The sequence below is a fragment of the Pleurodeles waltl genome, chromosome 8 (genome assembly GCF_031143425.1).
Source record: "Pleurodeles waltl isolate 20211129_DDA chromosome 8, aPleWal1.hap1.20221129, whole genome shotgun sequence".
In the NCBI taxonomy this organism is placed as follows: domain Eukaryota; kingdom Metazoa; phylum Chordata; class Amphibia; order Caudata; family Salamandridae; genus Pleurodeles; species Pleurodeles waltl.
The window spans coordinates 751423899-751442959 of record NC_090447.1 but is presented as its reverse complement, the minus strand read 5'-3'; positions in this window follow the sequence as shown (position 1 = coordinate 751442959).

The window sequence follows — 19061 nt, the reverse complement described above, 5'->3', positions numbered from 1 at the left end:
AGCCCTTGTGACAGCTCAGGTCACGGTGGTCCTCTTCTGGCACACAAGGGTTGCTGGTTCATTTGTGAAAATGATCAACATCTTGATTGGTGCACAGCTATTCCTTCACACTTCGCTCAGGGAATACTCTAAGTAGGGCTTCCCACTGGACCTTGCTTCTTCAACACTCTCCTCTTCTTCACAGGGCACACTGGTCTTGGCAAGCAAGCAGGCATTTGAGCTCCAGGATCCAGGGCAGGTGATATTGGTTGCCCTGGGTGATGTCCCTTCACCCAGCAGGGAGAGTAGCAGGCTATGCCCCAGTGCTGGTCACAAGCAGAAGTCTTTTAGAGGTTCTCCTTTTCACACAGCTCACCTGGAAGCTTGCCAGATGGCACATTTTAGGTTGCGAACCTCCCTTTCTTACATTCCTTTTGCAAATGTGACTTACTGCCTGAGCCTTTGAAGTTTTATGTGGGTGGTCTGCTTCTTTTGAAAGCAGACAAGACTCCAAAGTTGATAGACCCACAACACAGTTCATGAGCATGGCTTGAGTTTGTGCCTGGATGTTAGCCACAGTGGTATGTGCATCAAAAGGTTAATCCTGGGATCCCTGCCCTGCTCTTTATAATTCCCATATCAGACCCTTCTTGAGATGTGTCCAGGCCCCTTCCTTATGATCTATCACTGATTCAAAAGAATACCTTGTGTAAAGCGGGAGTCTTTTCCCCATTTCCTCCAGTGTGTGTGTCCTACCGAGCTCACAAGGATGCAGCAATACACATATCTGTCTGGCGGGTTTAACCTACTCCTCAGGTCTTCCAAGTTAGGTCCCATTGCACATACACTTGCAATCATTGTACATGCACAGTACACATGCTCTCCAGCACTGTTCCCTCCATGCTTTGTGCCACTACAGACACACATACATTCAGCACACATTTCCAATCGGCACTCCCTCTCTGTACTGTAGCCTTTCCGTATTGTTACAGGGTGGGCTATTTGCAAACACACACTGGCAGCACACACACTGATCATGTGCGCACTGCACAACACTTCACTCTTCATGCATTATACTTCAGTATATGTGTCCCTAGCACACGCACTGCCCAGCACTTCATCTCTTATGCAATTTATTCCCCACAGGCATACATACACTCAGCACATGCACTAATGCCACATGTACTACAGAGTATTGCTCTATCCCTGTTCTGTACCCTTCCCAGGCACTCAAAAATCCAGCGGAGAGTCACTGCTCCTGCACTGCGTAGTAATGTAAGCGAATGGTGAGTTAAGCACACAGTAGCCGAAATCTTAAAAGGTGATTGAGTCTATAGGCCTTGTTACAGTGACACAAGGTAAAAATTATCTGTTCACCCTACTAATCACTACAGAGTATGCTGCTAAACTCCTGGTGAAGTCTGTAGCTTTTCAATCACTAGGGGGGCAGTGTTTTGGGCACCCCCGCAATCCATGAGACCGCAATCTATGAGACAGGCCTATATCATGGCCGAAACGCATTATCGGTGTTTACCTATGACACATGAAGAGGACTTTACCATCCCAACACGTCTACTGATGTTATTATTACATTCTGTGCTCCATTTTGTTTTTACTCAATGGTTTTATCCCTGCTCATGATGTTACTGATCGTGCTTGTGTTTTTTATTGTTTTTGTAACAGTTTATGGTGATGTTAGGTTGATGGGACAATATATCAGAGCAAATAAGTAAATAAATCTGTATACTAAATATGGTCTGACTGAACTGCGCAGAACTCAAGATCAACATATGATGTGATGAGCAAAGCAAAAAAATTGGGAATGAAAGATTAAAAAAAAAATTAAATAAAGCCCATCAGTAAGATAAGAACGACTACCAAAAATTCAAAGAGCTTGTCCCTGTTAACTCTTACACCCAGCACAGCTGCATGTGGTAGGTGGATGCAAGGCTGGGTCAAGACCAGACCTCACGGCTAACACCTGTGGTGGTTTGGTTACAAGGTAATGCCATTGGACAAGAGCATGCAGCCAACTAAACCTGCACATGTGGAAGACCTTGAGCAGAGGGGGTTGGCTGTTCATGGCAGGTTGGGGAGAAGTCCTGGCTGAAGGCCAACCTGACACCAACACCTGCTGTGCATAACCAAAGGTTGTGCGCAGCAGGGGTCGGTCAACCAATGGTTGGGCTCAATTCAGTGTCTTCCCATAGGTTGCAGGCAGTACACAGTGCCAAGTGAGTACAGGCCAATTGAATTCACTACATCATGAAAGTAAAAAAAAAAAAACTAGAAAATCCCAGAAAAAACACAGCTAAATGTTAGTTATGGTTCAGTGATCCCAAATCAGAAAAAGCCCTGAAATTCATCAGTTATAGTATGCACCGCTCATCGCACACCATAACCTACCCAACACGCATGTTCAAGCACCACTTTTCCAATGGCACAGGGAAAATGACTGATCACTAAAAGTAAAACATGGCAGGCGTCATGTTTTATGGTGTGGGGGGTGCACTGCGTAGCATAACTGCTTCATTTAAATGCTTTTCCGAGTTTATGTTCACTCAACCATAGCTAACCTTTAGGTGTGATTTTGTTCGGTGAAAACATATGTAAAATATATGTATGAATAGAAAAAAAAGAGAGAAATGTGTTCAGTATAATAAAAATCAAATCAGTGCAAAATACAATACCAAACACCAAAAACACTACAAAATGTCACTCAATATGGTAAAATGAACCATTAATCCGACTTTGCGACACAATCCAATCAGGTGTAAAAACACAATGCAATTATGAGCACGGACCTATGGTTAAAAATACCCTTTAATGTTTGTGCACATTTTAAATGTTGTAAACCTTTATTTCTAACGAAGCTCACAATATACCTGGATTTATATGTTTTGCAAACAGCCAATGTCCCAAAAACATTGCAGATACAGACACTGTCACTCAGAATCTGGTATCATAACCTTCCTGCCAAAATTGATACTTTGAATATCTCTGGTATTTAAACATTGTTCACAATCTAAATGTTCACAAGTGTCTAAACAACACAAGAGGAAGCAAGTAGCAAAAAGAATTTAAAGAGTATCACTTTAATGCAAGTGAAGAGTGTTTTGGAGTTCATACATGTACATGGAGTTACAGCGGCTGTATGCTGAAAGAGAACCACAATCCAGGAGCACTTGGGGCTCAAGGTTGATCATAGAGTATCCTGCATCTGGCTAACAAACCATTTGATGGACCACCAGATGTGGCAAGCCAAAAAGAGCAACAGAGACATTGATGGAAATTACAACAGTTGGCTCATCAGGGTCATGTCGCCTAGCTGAGTAACCACCACCTCAATTGTATTTGCAAGGTTCCATCTCTAGATCAACTCATCTATGTCACTGGGGCATGGTGTGAGAGGTTTGAGGAGTGTTTGTAAACATCTGGTTCCCATGAGGTTGAATCTTCAGCAGCCCACCTCCATCTCTTGGTGAAGAGTACTGAAGGCCGACGCTCACTTCAGCAGGGCAGTTCTTCTTGGGCTATACATGAACGCCCCATCAGCCCTAGCCTATGATTTCAATTTATAGAGAAAGGTAGGGAGGCATCCTCCTAGGAGTACCTAGGCACCTCAACAATTACTAATCAGCTGTCAACAGCCAGTGCTTGTTCCGAAGTAGCCAAAGGTCAATCTATCTTTTTACTTTATGCTCCGCTATGCCTGTGCTGTTCAATTTGCTATGGAGAAACCACTCAAATACGTATTACCACCCTTTCACCCCACTTTCAGTGTCTGTTTTCTACCTTTACTCAGCCCTTAATCATTGCTCTTTGTCATCTCTTTTTGTTCTACTCAATCTGCTTCTGATTTTGCCACCATGTTTACTTCTAAAAGATATTATGTTTTGACTTCACTGCCTTTTGTATTCCAGCTTCTGCACTTTCCAAAATGACAGCTTACTTTTTATGTTTCTCTCCATCTTTAACTACAAACTGCTGTTCTTTCTTCACTGTCCTAATCTGTTGCAGCCTTCTTGGTTTTGTGCTCTCATCTCATGTGATTCAAGTCTATCATTTCCTTCTCCCTTACATTACAGGTGTAAGTAGCCTGGCTCTTTCACCTGTTCTTTTCAAAACTGATTAGAGCATCCCATTGTTCTTTCCCTTCAGAAAAGGCCTTCTCTTCACCTACGGATTGATCTGATCCCCTTTATCAACTTGCCCCCCTCAGTTTCTATTGCTTCTGTAAATCCTTCCTATCATGTTTATGACAACAATTAAAATGTTCTCATCTCCATTTCTTATTTCACCATTTGCACTTCATAATTCCATCAGTACTTGTTTTCGTCTATTAACTCCTATATACCCCCCTATCTAAATTATTTAAAAAACGAGATCCTGTACATACTTGCCCAGACCCATTACCTGGAGACTCCTCCTTCCTGCCTTTGCTTTACCCCTTCCCCACTTGTCTCTCTTCTTCGACTGGCAATCTTGGTGTCATCTTTGACTCTAATACTTATTTCACTCAGCACATTTATACCGAGAGGATTCACTTTCTTATTTACGCAGAGTGACTTACACATTCCATCTGTGCTAAAACTTTACAAAGAGAAAACTGTGGCATTGGCAACCCGTGGGGCAGTATTGACAGATATCTGCTTAACAAGAGGGATCATAGTGAGACCACAAAGTCACCTAATTCTTATGCAATTTTCTGGTTTAGCATTGGGAATATTGTAGCACAAGTAGGGCTTGCGGCTATTCCTCTTACGATTCCTCGAGAGACATTGTGCTTATAGCCACAGAATATAGAATGTTAGTCATCACAAAGCTTGAATATGTTGAACTACATAAGCTCTCTGTATTGGCCTACTCTTTGACTAAATCTTGTGTCTGACTGGAACCATATTTGGTCTGGTTGGAACCCCACATGAATGTGTTTTATTAGCCTGATTAGACAAGGGATTGTTAGGGGATGGATGAACTACCCTAGAACAAGAAACCTACGCTCGTATTATATAATGGCCGCACTGTCAGTGTTTGCACCACAGAACACTTTTATGCAGGTGGGTAGGGAGCATACTGAGACAGTGAGTCCTATTATACACACTGTGTTGTCCCCAGGGCAGCCACAAACTCACAGCAATCCTGGAGGCAGCACAATTAGTAAAAAAAAGGAGTGGCTGCTTTCAAGCAGCTCTGTTTCCGAGTGCGTGAGGCAGCAGCCTGAGGGGATAGAAATCACCCTGTAGGTGGTGTCTGTGGGTGACTTCAGGTGAATGTCTGGACGCCACCCACTTCCGGAAGGCTGCACGCAAGGTGAGCACTGATAGTGCGCCACCGCTTTGTGGTGCACTGACAGTGTGCTTCCTACCAGCCTGTTTCCCTTTACACCTGCACCTGTAATATGGATCGGGTGTAGAGGCAAAGTGATTCTCTCATTTGCATAGGGCCACGTCTTCATGCAAATGAGGGAAACTTACATGTGCACCAGCATTATCAGTATTAATGGAGGGGCTGCACAAGAGTCTGAAGCCTCTTCTGTAATACTATAGTGCCTATAGGACACACAAACCGGGTGCACTATGTATAATATGGCCCCAGGTGTCCCTCGATCCCCGCACCCTTATACCCAATGATTGACTTTTTAGTCGTTTTTATGTCACTCTCCGTAACAAGATCTTGTAGGAAGGATGATGTAGGCAAATGCAGACCCTCTTTTCTAAACTTACTAACATTTTCTAACCCTATTGTCTGCTTCTTGGTTTCAAAGTTTCTAGTGCCAGTGGTCCTGCAGGGGAGTTCTTGCTACTAGGACTAGGAGGGAGGATGTCTAGCTTTGGAACCAAGATAGTCTTCAGTTTTTCTGCTTAAGTATGTTTATTACTCTTAACAATGGATAATGGACTATCTGACTTACCATGGTAGTATACTGCCTGCCATGTCTGACTATCTAGACCTTTGTTTCTGTATATCGTGTCAGTTTTATCTAGCCGTTTGTGTCTGTGTTTCTTGTCAACTTCTATACATTTTCAAAAAAATTGTATAGCTTTTGTATTCTATTTCTATGATTCTATGAATCAAAGCAAACTATTTTTAATGATGACATATATACAGTTTCCACACCTTGTCACTCCCAGCTCTACAGTCAATGAAAATTCTGATCATGACTACCCTCGTTTGATTTTCTTTCACCTTGACTACTGCTCTACCCTATTTTTGGCTCTTCCTGCCTACTTACCTCAACAATATAGTCTCATTCAATCCTCCAGCACCATACATGTCATTTGCAATCTCTCTTCCACTGTTTACCTCTCCCTTGACCTGTTTTTTTAAAATATATTTATGACCTTGACCTCTTCATGCTTTTGTCATTTCGTGACAATGTGTTTCTTGAACTGGAGGGTTTTTCAGGCCCTTCTGAAGTGGAGTTGACAGTGAAACTGTTTTTTCAGATCTGTGTTCCAATAGAGTGCTGGGTTCCCGAGACAGAGCATTAGAAGGCCAGTCTCCTGATATTTTCCCTCTTGTAGTTCTTTTTTTTCTAACCAGGCGATGTCCTGGCTGTGAGTGCTGTGTTCCCTGCCCAGTATTTCAATCGTGTTTGCTAGGTAGCATGGGAGTTAGAGTTCATGGCAGGGAATGTAAAACAGCAAAACTTGAAAGTGATTTTTGGGTTTGTGGGAAGAGCCATTGTACATCTTGGGTGTCTGCATCTTATAGATGGATGCATGCAGTTAGTATTTTGAGGCATTTCACTGTGGATTTGAAGTTACTGAATCATGTTAAGTAATTTATATTCGTTATCACTAATTACTGCCTAACCTCACAATTATCACAATGATAAATTAGTTTGGAATATTTCAAGCCACTCCTTCATACTTCACGACCTCCTCATTTGCTTATTGTGCTTATTCCCTCAGTCTGAGATGACTCTCGATTGGTTTACTCACACTGTATGAAGGAGGTAGCTTCCCTTGTCCCCTTTGATTAGGTCTTGGCTGATGATAGCATTCAGTCTACGGGATGCAACAAAGGCTATTGGCCTACGATGCTAAACAAAGTCCAGTGACCTATGGCTGTTCTAATGAGGACTCAGAGTACAGGTAGCCAGGAAGACACCACAATTATAAAAGAGTTTAAAAGGGTAGATCTCGATTTATTACTGGAAGTATTGGAGCAAAGAAGGGAACGGCACTGGCATCAGATTTTAACACACCTCCTCCCCTTAGAAACAATAACAAAGGTACAGACAGCAGTATAGTCCTCAGGCTGGCTAAACGCACACAATCCCACCTGATGAGCTGCAGCTACACGTGCACTGGACACCCGGCCTTAAAATAAATCTCAATGCTCACACACAATGCACAGGTCATTGTGTACTCCACCTTCAACTCTATCATTCACAGGGCCAGGGAAAATCACACATTCGCCCTTGACTGAACATAGGATTGGAGCACACACCTCTCCCACCACTGCACAAGGGACAAGGAACATCACATTTCACCACTCATCACCCTCCACCGCATGAAGCGCCGATAGCACAGAGTGCTGGAGAACACCAGCTAGCACCACTCAAATAACTATTTAGTGTACAAAGAACTGGGATACACAATTCATCCCGTACTATGCAAAGGAATGACTATTTGAAAACCCTTTAGGCAAGAAATTATAAATGTGGTCCCTTTTTTTTTTTTTTAAAGATTGTAGATATTCGCAAAAGGTTTGAGTATTGGTGCTGAATAATGAGCACGTACATTGTAATATGTGTGAATAGAAGCTAGTTTGTGATCACCTTGGGTGCATCTGTTTTAAGGGTTCAAATGCACAGAAAAGGATTTTCGTTTGAAATGGTGAGTGCCAGATGGATGATGTGTGATACCCCCATCACTGAGATAATAGAGATTCATAAAATATCGAAACACAAAAATATCGGAAATTAAAAAATCAATAACAAAAATATTGACTCCATATACTTAACTATAAAAACCACAATTTCGAGTACACAAATATTTTTGTTCATAATATCGATTTTTACATATATTAGAAACAAAATTACAATTACCTTTAAATAAATATATATTAAGTCAAAAATATTGATTCACACAAATAATAATTAATAACAAGATAAAAAAACACTTTTCACATAAAACAATTACTCAAATAAACCCAAAGCTTATTATACACATATGTGAATTAAATAAAAATATATTATTTCAACAAAATATTTACTATTCACCCCCCAAAAAGTAAATATCTAAAATATATACAATAAGCCCCCCAAAAAGTTAGCACTACCCACAAACATATCTGTACATATATCACACTACTGACATTTGGCAGCCTCTGCAATTGTATCTGTATCACTTAACAGAAAAGAAAGCAGTTACTAAGGGCCTTATTACGCGTTTGGTGGTCTCCCCGCCATTCTGCTTTGGCGGCAGTCCTAAGTACTCCGTGGACTCGACGGTCTTTCGCCCACCATATTTAAATGTCACTGCTGGCCTAGCAGCAGTGTTTCTGATGGCGGGGGACTGGCACAGGACACGGTCAGCAATTCAAGCAATATTTTTCATATGTGTCGATGCAGGTGTGTACATTTTGACTAAATAAGTGTAAAATGTACACATATGCATGACATATGTGAAAAATTACCTTGTACGAGTATTTTTCCATTTTGGAGTCCAGACAATATATATATGCCCAGTTCAGTCAATGGGAGAAAAGTGTGAAACATACTTACCTGGACTTCGGACCTGACAGGGTCATTTTCTGTGGGGACATGTTGCTGCTGTGAAGGGGGACCCTGGACAACAGCGTCCACATCAGACACTGAAGGGAAAGAAGGAAATGGGTGAGTTTTCACTCCATTTCCTTAAATTCTGCCATCTTGAAGAAGACAGTCTCCCGCCACAGTCGACTTGACGGAAAGGCGCTTCATAATCCAGATGGAGGGAACCTTGTTTGTACCGCCCTCTGACAGTTGCATTTCCACATGCTGCTGGCAAATGGCTGGCGTAGTTAGCAGGATTCCGACAGTCTCTCATTCAGCAACCTGCCAACATCATAATTCAGGGGACGGATATCCAAGTTGGTGGCTGGGGCATCCAACACCGTTTCGATGGTAGTATCCTTTCTGCAAAACTCGTAATCAGCCCCTAAATAAAATAGGCTACACCTACAGCCAAGAAAGTGCATCATCAGAAAATATAAACTGGAAATGTACTGAATACTATACTAATGCATGCTAAGGCAGGACAACTACAAAAGATTATGCTGTAATTCATGTGAGAGAAGACAACCACCCACTAAATGTGACAGAAATAGAAGTAAGAGAAATATTGCAGGATATTAGAGAAGCAAGCGCTAGCTCCCAGGAAGCCACAAGCGAAATTCTAAAATGTATACTACCTAGAGTCCCTGAACACATAAGAAGGAAACTGCCACCCACTCTAAAACGTTAAATTACACAAACTTAAAAAGCCACCAGCGATACCCCATCTGCCTCTAGAAGATACTTACATGCACATACTTGAACGTTTAACAATTAAACTCAACTAACCTTTTCTTTATATGATAATCTAAATAATGAGAAACAAAATCTAATATTTTCTACATCAAACAACTTAATTAAACTTAGCAAATATCAAACCTAGATGATGGGACCTTCAAAATGGGTCCAAAACCATTCACTCAGGTGTACACCATACATGGTGAATATCAAAAAACAAATATGCCTTTTACATGTGCCCCACTACCAAATAAACAAAGTAGCACTTACTACGACCTCTTAAACCATATAAATCATAAAACAAATGACCACCAGCAGATAATCATAAACATTGAGCAATCTATGATTCAAACCACTCTAAATATATAACCCCACACAACCATACAAGGCTGTTACTATCATTTCAATTCATGTATATGGAACACCTCCAAATTTCTGCAGTAAATGTAGAATATTCCACAAAAAGCCAATTTGCCTTTGAAATAAAACTAAATGACAGCTCTAGCCTATTCCCATGTCACAGTGGTAGCCAACCACTACAGTTTACTGATAAAAAGCCCTTTCTGCCAACAAAATGAAGACAAACTTATTGCCCTAATGGACTGTTTAGAAGACACCCAGGTCAGCAGACTGCATCACTCTAGACACAAATGCCAACCCAAATTACAAATGACGTGGTGGAACATCTATGACAGCACCTTGGCACAAGTAGCCAAAACAAACAATGCAGTGGAAGGATGGCACAATGCCTTCCAATCCACACTAGGCTGGACTCAAACTACACTATACACATTTATAAATCCATTACAATAAGAGCAAAACTACCAAGAACTACAAATGGAGCAAACTGTTAGCCAAATTTGCCCTAAACTTAGCAAACAAGCCAAAAGAATGTATGACATGCTACAATTTAAAGTCTAACTAAAGTAGTGATATTTACTATTAGAACCCCAACCTAAACCAATTTGGGGAACGTGTTGGACACTAAACGGCTGATATTTACTATTCCCAATCCAACCTAAACCAATTTGGGGAAGGTATTCAACACTAAAGGGGTGACATTTGCTGTTCTCACTCTAATCTAAACCAATTTGGGGAAAGGCATTGGACACTAAAGGGATGGCATTTACTATTCCCACTCTGATTGAAACCTATTTGTGGAAGGCGTTGAAAAATAAAGAGGTGACATTCACTATTCCCACTCTAATATAAACCAAATTTAGGAAGGCATTCAACACTAAAGGAGTGCCATTTACTATTCCCACTCCAACCTAAACCAATGTGGGAAAGGTGTTGGCCACTAAGGGGAGATATTTACTATTTTCACTCCAGCCTAAACCATTTTTGGGAGAAGGTTTTGGACACTAAAAGGGTGACATCTACTATGCCCAATCCAATATATACCAATTTGGGGAAGGAGTTGGGCATTAAAGAGGTAACATTTACTATTCCCACTCCAGTCTAACCCAATTTTGGGAAGGCTCTGGATACTAAATGGGTGGCATTTACTATTCCCACTCCAATCTAAATCAAATTGGGGAAGGTGTTGAACACTAAAGGGGTGGTATTTGCTATTCCCACTCCAACCTAAACCAATTTGGGGAAGGTGTTGGGCACTAAAAGTGTAACATTTGCTATTCCCACTCCAATCTAAACCAATTTGGAAGACATTGTTGGACACTAAAGGGGTGACATTTACTATTCCCACTCCAGTCTAAACAAATTTGGGAAGGTGTTAGATACTAAAGGGTTGACATTTATTATTCCCAGTCCAGTCTAAACCAATTTGGGGAAGGTGTTGGAAGTTAAAGGGGCATCATTTACTACTCCAACATCAATCTAAACCAGTTTGGGAGAAGGTTTTGAACACTAAAGGGGTTTCATTTACTACTCCACTTCAATCTAAACCAATTTGGGAGAAGGTTTTGGACACTAAATGGGTGACATTTACTATTCCCACTCCAATCTAACAATATGAGGGGGGGGGGGGGGGGGCATTGGACACTTAAGAGATGAAATTCACCATATCCACTTCAAAATAAAACATTTACAATAAAATATTACAAAATAAAAATATTACCCACAAAATCAATATTCAAAATTCTTACATTTCTTTATATAAATCTAATCAAACTGTTATGTAAACACTCTAATCTAAACTACAAATCTTTATGTACACATTTGTATATTAAATTATAAAATCAATATTTCGATTGATGTTAAAATTATTATTGTTGATAATATTCACTGCCATTCATAAACTTTAAAAATAAAATGAAAATAAATTCATACTACAAAAGTAACAATCAGAAATTTAAAAAGTGTTTATATAAATTTTATATTTATACAATTAAAAAATGCAACTTAAAATTAAAATTCAATTTGTTATAAAGAAAATCATATTTGTATACCATTGTAAATATTTAAAAATAATGTAAGATTTGTAATGTTAACATACAAATATTTCTAAATATTCTACGTTATTTAGATTTCTAGAAATATTAATATAATAAAATTAATTTAAAAGTTCAAAATTATTAATTTGCATATCTTTAAAATTATTGCCTACAAATATAAATTTAAAACATATATATTTTTTAAAATGTCCCAACCCTTATCCCCTAAAAAAACCAATATCCCACTTTAAAAAAAAAATCAACACTTGTATACATTAATTTGACTAAAATTGCAAGTTTCAAAAATGTTATAATGAAAAATATATCCTACTAAAAACACAAATAACAAATAAACACATATAATCAAATACACTACAGTACATTACATACTAATTAACACAAACAATATTACATATAACAATATTTTCTACATTGATATTTTTACAATATTAAAAATTATACGAAAAACAATATTTGTACCTGCAATATTCCTGTCCACAATATTTTTGACGACTCGACATTCTTGCCACAATATTTTTGTATCACAATATTTTTTTCAATATTTTGTCCAAATACAGTGATGCCCACAGTAAAACAATAGCCCCATCCCCAATACTTCTTCCTCTACTGATATCTTTATTTCTGTTTCCTGTTTGTGGGAAATACAGAAGGTTTCCTACCAAAGCGGGCTACTGTAGACTGGAACCCCCTGATTTTACACAGGCTAGACCTCCACTACTAAGGACTGAGCATAAGCTGAAGCTCATCTCCAGTTTGTTAAACACTGACATCAATACAGACTTGCATTGACCCTGCAGTGTTACTTGCAGAATGAGGAGGTAAATGATGTGAGTATTTTGAAGTCAAGGAACATGCCTGAATGCCTTGCTGCTCCTCTGGTAAGTCACAGCTTTTTACCTGGCTTGCTTGGGTTCCTCAAGACAGTCCAAGGAGTCCAGAGACATGGTCATAGCACCAGCATTCTCTTTCTTCCCACTCATTAAGGAGTAGATGAGGGCGGCATCAAGAGCCAAAGTTCAGTGAGATATTCACATTATGTGGGACCAATAACCCTAAATCTAAGGCAGAAAGATGAGCAGAACTCCCTGTGGTTTTTGCCCAGAACTCCAAGATACTTTGCTTCTTTAGTGCTGAGATACTGTTTTGTTGTTTTTTGAATTGGCACTATGTTCTTTTTTGTTCATACCCTTTTTACATATTTACCGTCAGGAGGATCATCAGACAGTGATAGTAGATCCTTCTTACAACATTTTGGAAATTAAATGACAGCATTATTGGATACTCTTTGCTACAATATGTTCAGACTTCAAGAGTAACATATAGAGAAAAGAGAGTAAAGCTTCTTCATTCTCTTTCAGTTGAAAGACCCAGGGGCTTTGTTCAGGCTGAAATAGGCAAACAATAATGTATACATTATCATGAGTTCATAAAAGAGTTGTTTGAGATTTATTATTGTTTTTTTACTCACTGCAAATATAAACACATTCTGCGAGGCATAGCAAACATGAAGAAATACAGATGAGTACGGGTGAGTTTGTGCTGGTGATTTTCACAGGTATATGTTAAACGTCAAATACATAGGTAGCATGGGCATTGCAAATAAGTAGGCTCCAGAATTAGGGGTAGAGAAACAAAGAGAAAATCAATAGATAAAGTAAATTACCGATAATCGAATTTGGACTTTGATTAGTATCTTTTCTATATGGTCAAAGGATGAATATTGAAGTCTAGATAGGAAAAGAGGGATGTTGGGGTGTTAGAATATGGATGGCTGTAATAGCATGAAAGATAGGAATGTGACTGCCATCTACTACTGTGAGTGCTGGGTGGAAAAATTCAGCCTCTGTAGTATGTGTTTGGGTCCGGTCACCAGTAACTGCAGGTGTTGTATTCTTAAACATGAGAACAGTATGTGAGTTAGAAATGGAGAACATATTGGTCTGTCTGCGAAGGACATTGTATATCAGCATAGCAAGTAGCACAGAGCAAAAGGTTTCCTCAAAGATCTCTGAGAACTAGATCAGGTTATTCCTGTGCAATTCCAGTGGTAAACGTTGCTGTCCACATGGTATGCAGAGTCAAAAGTATGTCATGAGAGTAAGTGAATTACGTTTTGTCAGATTGGTATTTGTGTCATGGAAAAAGAAGGGTATAGACATAGGATAAAAGAACATTGTGGGTGTTGAAAACAGTTGAAGAGACTCATACCTGTGTCATATGTAGAAACAGAAAAAACTGAAAGGTAGGGCTTGGGACATAGAAGCCTATGAAACCAAAAATGAAAAGGAGATTGTTTGCATCCCTTGTGAAGCTGAGTGATTGGTGGTGATCATGAAAAGGCAAGGTGTGTACCTGACAGCCAGTGGAAGTATACCTTGCTTTTGGTTGTGATCGGAGAGACTTCTCTGCGTTCCACACGCATACAGATAAAATTCCCTGTTACTGTAGTAATTGGAGGATATGTAGAGTTAGGTAAACATCTTGAAATTATAAGTGACATCAGGGACAACGGACATATATGGTATATCTAAAGGCACATCAATCAGTTTTTGAAACACACCTTTCCTGGTTTAATTTACATTTTTATTCCCTCCTCTTACTATGCCTCACTCCTCTTCCTATGCCATATATCATCATTCCTTTATTTAATTCCCCTATTATTTGTTTTTGTTGTCTGATCCCTTATCACACTTTATTTAGTTTATCGTCCCATCTGCACTACCTCACTGTATGTGCTATTGCTTCCCCTCTGTTTTTACCCTTCATCACCTTTGCTGTTGCCTTTGACACATTAGATCACAAGATGACAATACACTACTACTGACACTGTCACAGACAAGACACTCAACTAGTTTGGACTCTACCTCGTGCTCTCTCAACTTTGCCACACCCTCCATCCATTCCAGCTAGTTGAGTACTTGGCATTCAAAAAATCAACATCCGCTGTCAAAATTTCCTCCCTTACTGCTGTGGACATCACATGATAAGAGCCAAAGAGTTCAGGGTTAGGCCCTCACTGAGGATAAATCTGTGTCTCCCACTCTTTTATCAGGTAGCACCACACCCAGAAAACAAAGGTAAATTCATTTAACACATACATGAGGTCTATGTACATGTAGCAGCAAAAGGATACGGATAATGAGGAGGTATTTACACAACAAAGGGAAACAACCTTTCACCCTAAATCTACTTTTACACCAATGCTGCCCCAATTACTACCAGAAGTGGGAGCGTTTGAGCAGGCAGTGACACATCAGGTCGAAGGAATCTGGGAAATGAGACACAATTTCTTTTAGAACCTCACTAGACTTTAGGAGGATGCCATCCAGGAACGCAAATTGAACTCCAACATAAGTATCAAAAATGCTGTCAAGTGGGGAGTTATTGTAATCCAGACAAAAGAAGATTATGTCCTGGAATGCCTACAGCTATTATCAGATCCACGGAATTACAGTATTCTATAAGTCTCGTAGCTCGGGGGGACTTCTTCGGGGAGGGGCGGCTTGTGGCACTCCGGGCCCGGCACTGGATGGCGGGATGTGCGGGGCATGTGGGTCTGCAGCGTCTCATGCCACGAACCGATGTACACTGGGTAAGTGACATTTTCCATATATATGTTGTTTCTGTGCTTGGCATGTTCGTGGATCATTGCATGGCTCCTGGGTGGGTTGTTTTACTAGATATCTGAATTCCTGCTCTCATCTTATCACACTTATCTACTCATCACTCTTATGTCATGTCTCTATCAAACTATCCTCCATTCTCACTCTGACTCATCCCAAATCCCTTCTACCACTTACATCTCCTAAATATCTCTGCCTACGCTCTTCCCTCCGCTTCCACATCTAACTCACCAAACCTCACTCTACTACTGTGACCTCCCACACAACCCTACTAAATCCTCCTGTATTTATCTCACCCTGCTACTATGCTCTCCCTAACCCTTCCACATACTCTTCCCCCTCTGCCCCCCTTTACTCATCCCAAGCCTTTGGGTTGAGTAAATGAAGGATATACTCCCAATTAACATTTCTGGATTTCTTTCCTCCTCCACCCCTCCATTACTCCAGTCAATCTAACTAACAAACTCCCAAATCCGCGGCTCAAATTAACTCATAATAATACTAAAACTATACTCATTATTTAACAATACTAATCCATCACTAATTCTTGTTGGGTTCCAGAGTAGCATGCTACTCATCGAAAAGCGATTCGACGCCTCGTCAGGGGTAGTAAGCGCTATATAAATACGATTACAATACAATACAAAATACAATAAGTGGATCCCACTAAGGAGATACACAAGGAAATTGGCACTCTGCTGGATGAAGTGGTTAATAATGGGCCGATCACAAAGAATGAAGGGCGTTTTTTGTAAACAGAAGCATGTGACCCCAGATTTCTACCCACTACCAAAGGTACAAAAACCAACAAGACCACCGCCAGGGCGCCCATTTGTTTCTGGGATTGGTTCACTGTTAGAGCCCTTATCACAGTTTTGCAACTTTTTCCTTAAACTATTGATCCAAGGGAAGTACTCCTATGCAAAGGGCACTAGGGACGCCTTGAATCTTATAAAAGACATGGAGTTTGATCCTGATAAATACTTTTTGGTGGGCCTAGATATTAAGACCCTCTATACTAATATTCCCCAAGAGGAAACTCTTAGGGTGATTGAGGATGTCTTGTATCAGCAGGAATGGGGCTTTAAAACACCCAGATATTTTATATTAGATCTGGCATGAATAGCTTTGACAAGAAATTTCTTTGAATTTTAAGGAAAGATTTATCTACAGATCCACGACTCATTTATAGGCAGCATATTCATGTGAGTCTGGACTGTCTATATGTATCAGAATTTGAGAGGAAATTTATATTTGGACAGGATAATCTTTGGAATAATCAAATTAGACTCTGGCACCACTTCATAGATGATGTCCTTTTCATATGGAGGGGAGATCGACAGTCCGTGGACCATTTTATGGAGTGGCTGAATGGAATGAATCTGCTTCTCTACTTCACACTGACCATCACGAAAAAGTCTTTACCATTTCTTGATCTAGAGAAAATAGCCAAGAAGGGGGATTTGTCTACAAGAGTGTACCATAAACCGACAGATAGGAACAATCTCCTCCCTTTCAACATCTTTTACCCAAAAGTATTGAAGGAAAATTTGCCATATGGACAGTTCTTATGACTTCAAAGGAACTGTTCTGAATTGAGTGATTTCAAGGATGAGCCCCTGAGACTAGAAAGTAAGTTGATGAACTGGGATTATCAACTGCAGGTAGTACATAAGGTACATAAGAGAGCAAGGAACTGTGACTGAGACGTTCTCCTGGAGCAGAGGTTGAGACCTAAAGTTGATAGACCTATCTGTGTAACAACATTTAGCACAGCCTGGAATCGTGTGAAGAGGATAATATTAAGAAACTGGTGTTTCCTTAATTCAAGCAGATTGGTTTTAAAGACACCCATGTTTTCCTTTAAGAAGGGTGGCAGTCTCCGCAATATATTGGTACATGCAAGGCCTCAAGAGCAACTGCCAAACAAGGAACCAAGGATGTGGGACCTGCCACCAGTTATGGGCCCATGTGGCTCACATGGCATATATCCACTCACAGAGAATACGAAGACAGTGGATGAGGGCTTGGCTTATCCATGGATCCAAATGAAACACAACAACTGTAAATCAGAAAATTTTATTTAATTGATCCGATGCCCATGTAACTTCCTATCCATTGGGATGACAACACACAAAAAATCAGGATAATGGAGCATAGGGGTAACATCAGGTGGAAGAAAGTAACGACCAAATTAACATCCCATTACCTGGAATTTGTCCATGGTGTGGAGGATGTTGCATGGACAGTACTGGACAAGCCAACAATTCCATGTAATATAAAATATGTTAAGGGTTTCTTGTTCCAGCAAGAACAGAGGTGGATTTATAGAATCCATATTCATGAAGTGGGATTAAATGATGTTATACATTGGCACCAATTGAATTGTTTTTGAGGAACACCAATTCAGAGCAGGTGGACTCTGGGGCTTGTACACTTTCAGCCTGTTATGCCCCCCCCCCCCCCCCCACACATCTTCTGATACTGTAATGGAAAGAGTTAGAAAATGAACTGATGTTCTCATTTATGAATGACCACCTACTTGGCAGTTTTGGATGGGTAGATTTACCTGGGATGGCTGACAGGAATACACACTTGGGTAATCAATGCTAGCCCCTGATTCATAGTCTTCTTATAGTATAGGTTAAATACACTGGAAATCAGTTTAAATATGCACCCTCCCTCTCCCATTGAAGAATACATACTTAGGCCAAAAAAAAACTCTTCTGACTTGGACCATCTATTCTCCTTGTAGTGCATACAAATACCACTCCTTATATGCAGCAATTAAAATTCCATCTCCTTGTAAGTTCAGGTGGCCGGGATATAAGGACTGTGCTATTATTAACTTTGATTATTCAGGGACCTGATGTTGAGTACGTTTCCTCCCCTGTAAATTTCTCTGGAATAAGCCCCGTAATTTGAAAAGTTTCAGTTATACGTGACGGACAATGATTTTATGTTGCGCACTGGATATTTGTATCTGGTTCGTGCATTTGTAACAAAGGGGATCATTGGTTTAAAGATGGTGGCTTCAATTCCAGAATGTGTCACAAGACACGTGACCGAAGCCACCCAGTGAGCATGTGACGTAAGTGAAAGTCATGCAGGAGTGGAGTCATGAGAATAAAGAACAGACTCAGGTGGTTATTTTGACTTTGGCGGTCTTTACCGAAGACTGCCGTGTAAGCGGCCACCGAAAGACCGCCGCATTACAAGTCACCAACACAACACCACCTAAAATTCACCCAAAAAACAACACCATCGGCCGAAACAACGGCGTGTAGGAAGCGTCTGCACCACCAGCACCTCCATGCCAAGAACATCCTGCCCGCCAAATGACGAATCACAAATCTGCACTGCTGTCTCAACGGCGCTATTCCATTGGTGGTCCAAACCGCTGCAGTAAAAAATGTAACCTCCACCAGAACACTGCACCACATTGGACAATACCATAAACCCACACCTGATACACATACACACACTTGACCACAGCACCACAAAACACACCCCCATACATACCCAGAAACCTTTGCA